Here is a 6,021-nt window from a genome sequence, read left to right on the forward strand (position 1 = left end):
CTCCCTGAGCGCAGCCTGGTGCCTCGTGACTGAGGCCTGCTGGCCTCGGCCTGAATGCTGACACTTCTCCTGGTGTCAGGAGGCAGAGGGGTTTTGATGAGGCCACACGCCCCTAACACTAGCAAGGGAAGCCCCAGGAAGCCACTGCCTCGCTCAGCGTGTGAATAAGGAAGGGTAGGGGATGAATGCTCTCGTAGGCCATTCCAGCTTTAAGGTTCTGTGATTCTGGGTCAGAGAGATTGAATATATATATATATATATTAAATTTTTTAATATATTATATATAAAATATATTGCTAATTATGTTAATATATTATTATGTTAATATATTAATTATTAATTATTTTAATATAATAATATATTAAATTTATATATATATATAATAATATAATATATATATTTTTTGAGACAGGGTCTCACTCTCACCCAGGCTCAAGTGCAGGGGTATGATCACAACTGACAGGAGCCTCGACCTCCCAGGCTCAGGTGATCCTCCCCACTCAGTTTCCCGAGTAGCTGGGACCACAGGCAGGCAGCACCACACCCAGTTAATTTTTGTATTTTTTGTAGAGATGGGCTTTCGCCATGTTGCCCAGGCTGGTCTTGAACTCGTGGGCTCAAGTGATCCACTCCCTTTGGCCTCCCAGAGTGCTGGGATTATAGGCGTGAGTCACTGCAACTGGCTGAAATTTAATATTGGTCGATTATTTTCACTCAAGGCCTGGGGGTAATTATAGGCTAAGGGTGACTCCCCAGCAAAAATCAAAGTATCAGGCAAGGAACACGGAATGATTTACCCTCAGAGTTCAGCATCAGACAACATCACTAGTGGAAAATTTTTTTAAAGAAATCTGTCTCGGAATGCTCACTTCGGCAGCACATATACTAAAATTGAAACGATACGGAGAAGATTAGCATGACCTCCCCAAAAAGAATAAACAAATAAATTTGTCTGCAAAAGCAAATCAGATGGGAAATGTTGCCTCGATCATTCATGAGAGACTGAACGAAAGACTGCCCAGAAGGGAACCTTTAAGACCCACCTTGCCTAGATGCTCAATAAGTTTGTTTTTTGAGACAGGGTCTTATTCTGTTGCCCCGGCTGGAGTGCAGTGGCACCATCACAGCTCACTGCAGACTTGACCTCCTGGGCTCAAGTGATCCTCCCACTTCTCAACCTCCTGAGTAGCTGGAACTACAGGCACATTCCACCACGCCCGGCTAATTATTTTATTTTATTTTATTTTATTTTAGAGACAGGGTTTCGCTCTTCTTGCCCAGGCTGGAGTGCAGTGGTGCAATCTCGGCTCACGGCAACCTCTGCCTCCCGGGTACAAGCGATTCTCCTGCCTCAGCCTCCTGAGAAGCTGGGATTATAGGCACCTGCCACCATGCCCGGCTAATTTTTTTGTGTTTTTAGTAGAGACAGGGTTTCACCGTGTTGGCCAGGCTGGTCTCGAACTCCTGACCTCAGGTGATCCACCCACTTTGGCCTCCCAAAGTGCTGGGATTACAGGCATGAGCCACCGCACTTAGCCGCTAATTTTTGTATTTTCTGTAGAGATGGGGTTTCACTATGTTGCCCAGGGCTGGTCTCAATAAGTGTTTTTTTAAGTACATGGACATACATAAAATATACCTAAACTACTGTGTCCATCAGAGATTGCTAGTTGCCATCCAAAACCATTCTCCTTTTTTCCGTCTTCACTGAACCCCTACTTTTTATTTGAGCATATGCACCCCCAGAATAAAAATTACTTTTCTTCATCGCCTTTGAAGTAACATATGGTCATATGACCAAGCTCTGACTAATGAGATGTAAGTGGCAGTATCCCATGGCAGCTTCCAAAAGTTTTCCATAAAGACAGCCGCTCATGTCCTTTCCCTTCCTCCTTCCTTCTGGCTGGAATGTTTGTGTGATGACTGGACCTGTGCAACCATATTGGACCAGGAGACAACCGTATGAATTGAGATCATGGACAGCAACCTAGAAGAAACCTGGGTGTCTGATGACTCTGTGGAGTAGACTCACAATTCCGGCCCTGGACTACCTACTGCCAGACTTTTATAGGAAGGAGAAATACATTTATATCTTGTCACTAACAGTGTCTCTTACTCACAGCCGCATCTAATCCAAACTGATGTACCATGCCATTAGGGATTATAATGTCCCTAATCATCTGACACTTTTCCAATAAAACGCAAATATATTTACCCCTGGCCATAAGATTACACATTATAATAGCTAGCATTCATTCCTCCTTACTACAGAACAGATACTATTATGATAGTAACTCACTTACTCTAAACAACAAATTTTGATTATTACCGTTTCCTGTTTGGCAAATGAGGAAACCAAGACACAGAGGGATTTGATAATTTGCCGAAGGTTCTATGGCTAGTAAATGGTTGAGCTGGGATTAAAACACCATTTCTCATGCGCGTGTGAGGATTCAATTTGGGTGCACACTTTCCACTTTATTCACTCACCTGTGCCCAGTTGTGCCTCAGGAGTGTTTACTTACCAAATAAATGCCACAGAAATCATGCCCACTGTCAAAAAATGAAGAAATATAGACAAACTATTTTCCTATAGAACGAAAGAGAAAATTTGAGGCTCATCCTGAGTCCTGCCTACAGCTATAGAACTGGGTATTAGTGAGCATGAGACAACTGTTTGCACAGCAAATGCCAAAATACTGTGCACCGAGCTTCCCTGGAACCCCTGGAACCTGAGAGCTCAACCATGCAAAAACAAAACCAGATTTTTCTTTTCTTTTTTTTTTTCCTTTTTTTTTGAGACAGAGTCTTGCTGTGTCGCCCAGGCTGGAGTGCAGTGGCCGGATTTCAGCTCACTGCAAGCTCCGCCTCCCGGGTTTACGCCATTCTCCTGCCTCAGCCTCCCTAGTAGCTGGGACTACAGGCGCCCGCCACCGCGCCTGGCTTTTTTTTTTTTTTTTTTTGTATTTTTTAGTAGAGACGGGGTTTCACCATGTTAGCCAGGATGGTCTCGATCTCCTGACCTCGTGATCCTCCCGTCTCGGCCTCCCAAAGTGCTGGGATTACGGGCTTGAGCCACCGCGCCCAGCCCCGGATTTTTCTATAATCAGGTTTTACTTTTGTTTTGAGCCCCTATTTTCTCCCAAGAGCAAATAATCGTGTTATTTCCATACCAACTCCATTAAATGATTAACGATGAAGTTGTTTCAGGATTTAAATTCAGCTATTCCCCCACCCTCACCCTGCTGTGCCCTGGGGATGTGTGGAGACTCTGGGAGACTCAGGCAATGCCACAGGTTTAGGGAGCAGGCGCTGGCCTCAGTCCACCTCTGCCTGCCTTGCCTTTCTGCAGGGGCTTCATCCCCTGCCTCCCAATCCTTCTACTCTGGAGGCTGAGGCAGGAGGATCACTTGAGCCCAAGGGTTCGAGGTTATAATGAGCTATTATGGCGTCACTGCCCTCCAGCCTGGGGGACAGAGGGAGTATTTCCCCATAACATTAAGTTAAACAGATCTATTAGGTCTCAGAAAGTGCTCAAGGGTGAAGCAAAAACAAGCAAATAAAAAACCAAAAAATCCTAAACAAGCCAAGCTCCGCTGGAGCTGTAAATTCCCTGGAACCACTCTACCTCTGAACTTTCACGTTTAGGTCCCTTTTAGTCAGTTTCCTATTCCTTGCTGAGGAAGCATTCTAATGGGTCCCGGGGGGCTCCACTATGGATGTGGCTTTGAGGACGTTGCTTACTTCATGACACTTTCTTTAAGAGGGCTCACGGGAGGCAGTGAGGTCTGGCCTCAGTTTTTTGAACCATTGTACTTCTGAGCAATTGGCTTCTTTTTCTCACTGGACACCATGAATTTTTGTGAACTGTACCTGGATTGTCTTACTCAGGGATGGTAAGAAAAACAGGAACAGAAATGACTGTCAGGAAGGAAGCAGTTCGTATGCACAGGTCCGTAGAAACAGGAGGCAGGGCACAGGATGCAGGGTCACTGGGGAAGCACCAGCGTGGGTCAGGAGGCAGGAGCAGGAGAGGACGCTGGGGAAGAGCCTTGATTGTGGTATCTAGGGAAGGAAAGGCAACACATGCAGGCTTGGGCTTGGCTGGTGTCTATTATTTCGCAGACTCTGGGACATAGAAACTGTCCCCGGTTGTCTGGTAGCCAGCCCTGCGGTGATTTGGGTAAGGAATAGTGGTCCAGAGGATGACAGCCCCACAGAGAAGGTGGCTGGGGCTGTGGGCTCTGGAGTAGTTGGTTTGCTTCTGAAAGGCATGCTGAGAGTCCTAGCCCTTTACTATCTTTGGAAACTGGCCAACCCTGGGAGGACAGTCTTCCAGAGTCAGTAAGGCTCCCAAAATGTCTAAGCATCAGAATAGAAAGTCATGATTGGCCGGGAACGGTGGCTCATGCCTGAAATCTTAGCACTTTGGGAGGCCAAGGCAGGTGGATCACCTGAAGTCAGGGGTTCAAGACCAGTCTGGCTGACATGGCAAAACCCTGTCTCTATTAAAAATACAAAAATTAGCCAGGCCTGTGGCGGGTGCCTATAATCCCAGCTACTCGGGAGACTGAGGCAGGGGAGTCACTTGAATCCGGGAGGCGGAGGTTGCGGTGAGCTGAGATCGCGCCATTGCACTCCAGCCTGGGCAACAAGAGCGAAACTTGATCACATACACACACACACACACACACACACACACACACACACACACAGAGAGAGAGAGAGATAAATCAGTCATAAACCTGCTTGTATGTCCCTCTCAGCATAGCTGTTAATAATCTCAGAACCAAATTTATGGTTCACTCTGCACCTGCCTGTGTACTACTAATCCACTCCTAGATGCATCTTAGCTTTCCAATCTCTATATCCCAGTTTCTTCACTTAGTTATTATTATTTTATCTTCTATAATCTTGTATAAACTATCATAAATCCTTCCTAGAATGAGACAATGTATAAATAAAGAAAAAAAAGCATTGCAGCCTCTTGCGAGGATTTGCACCTTATGAAAAAAGACATACGATAATTTTATAAGAAATAATCATGAACCCTACAGTACAACATCCTGCAGCTCATAAAAAAGGCATTGCAGGCCAGGAGCAGTGGCTCCTGCCTATAATCCTAACACTTTGGGAGGCCGGGACAGGCAGATCACCTGAGGTCAGGAGTTCGAGACCAACTTGACTAACTTGGAGGAACCTGTCTCTACTGAAAAACACAAAATTAGCTGGGCATGGTGGTGCATGCCTGTAATCCCAGCTACCCAGGAGGCTGAGGCAGGAAAAATTGCTTGAACCCGGGAGGCCGAGGTTGTGGTGAGTCAAGATGGCGTCATTGCACTCCGGCCTGGGTAACAAGAGTGAAACTCTGTCTCAAAAAAAAAAAAAAAAAGGCATTGCAGCTAGGTCATGCACGTGACCTCCTATTGTACAGTCATAAATGGGTATTTGTTACACATTTAGTTGAAAATAGCTCTGTCCTGGAATGTAACAGAAAGTTTTAGGGGTGAGGAGGAATTCTTTCTTTAAAGAGATCTCTGGAGAAACGGGAATGGTAGTTGTCTTCATCTATTCAGGCTTCCATAACAAAACCAACAAATTGGGCAGCTCCAAATAATAGATACTTGTGTCTCACAGTTCTGGAGGCCGAGATCAAGGCACGGGCAGATCTGGTGTCTGGTGGGGGTCGATTCTTGGCTTGCAGATGGCCATCTTCTCATTGTATCCTCCATGGTGGAGAGAGAGAGAGAGAGAGCAAGCTGTCTCATTTCTTCTTTTTTATTTATTTCAATTTGGGGTCTCACTCTGTGGCCCAGGCTGAAGTGGTACAAACATAGCTCACCGTAGCCTCAAACACCTGAGTTCCAGTGATCCTCCCACCTCAGCTTCCCAAGCAACTGGAACTACAGGTGTACACCACCACACCCAACTATTTTTAAAAAACTATTTGGGGCCAGTTGCAGTGGCTCACGCCTGTAATCCTAGCACTTTGGGAGGCCCAGACGGGCGGATCACGAGGTC

General features: G+C 45.9%; 1 pseudogene; it reads left to right on the top strand.

Moving 5' to 3' along the window:
• Positions 1-861: 861 nt before the first annotated feature.
• On the top strand, positions 862-952 carry LOC119619833 (U6 spliceosomal RNA; annotated as a pseudogene).
• Positions 953-6,021: the final 5,069 nt, after the last annotated feature.

The sequence above is a fragment of the Chlorocebus sabaeus genome, chromosome 25 (assembly GCF_047675955.1).
Source record: "Chlorocebus sabaeus isolate Y175 chromosome 25, mChlSab1.0.hap1, whole genome shotgun sequence".
NCBI classification, from domain to species: Eukaryota; Metazoa; Chordata; class Mammalia; order Primates; family Cercopithecidae; genus Chlorocebus; species Chlorocebus sabaeus.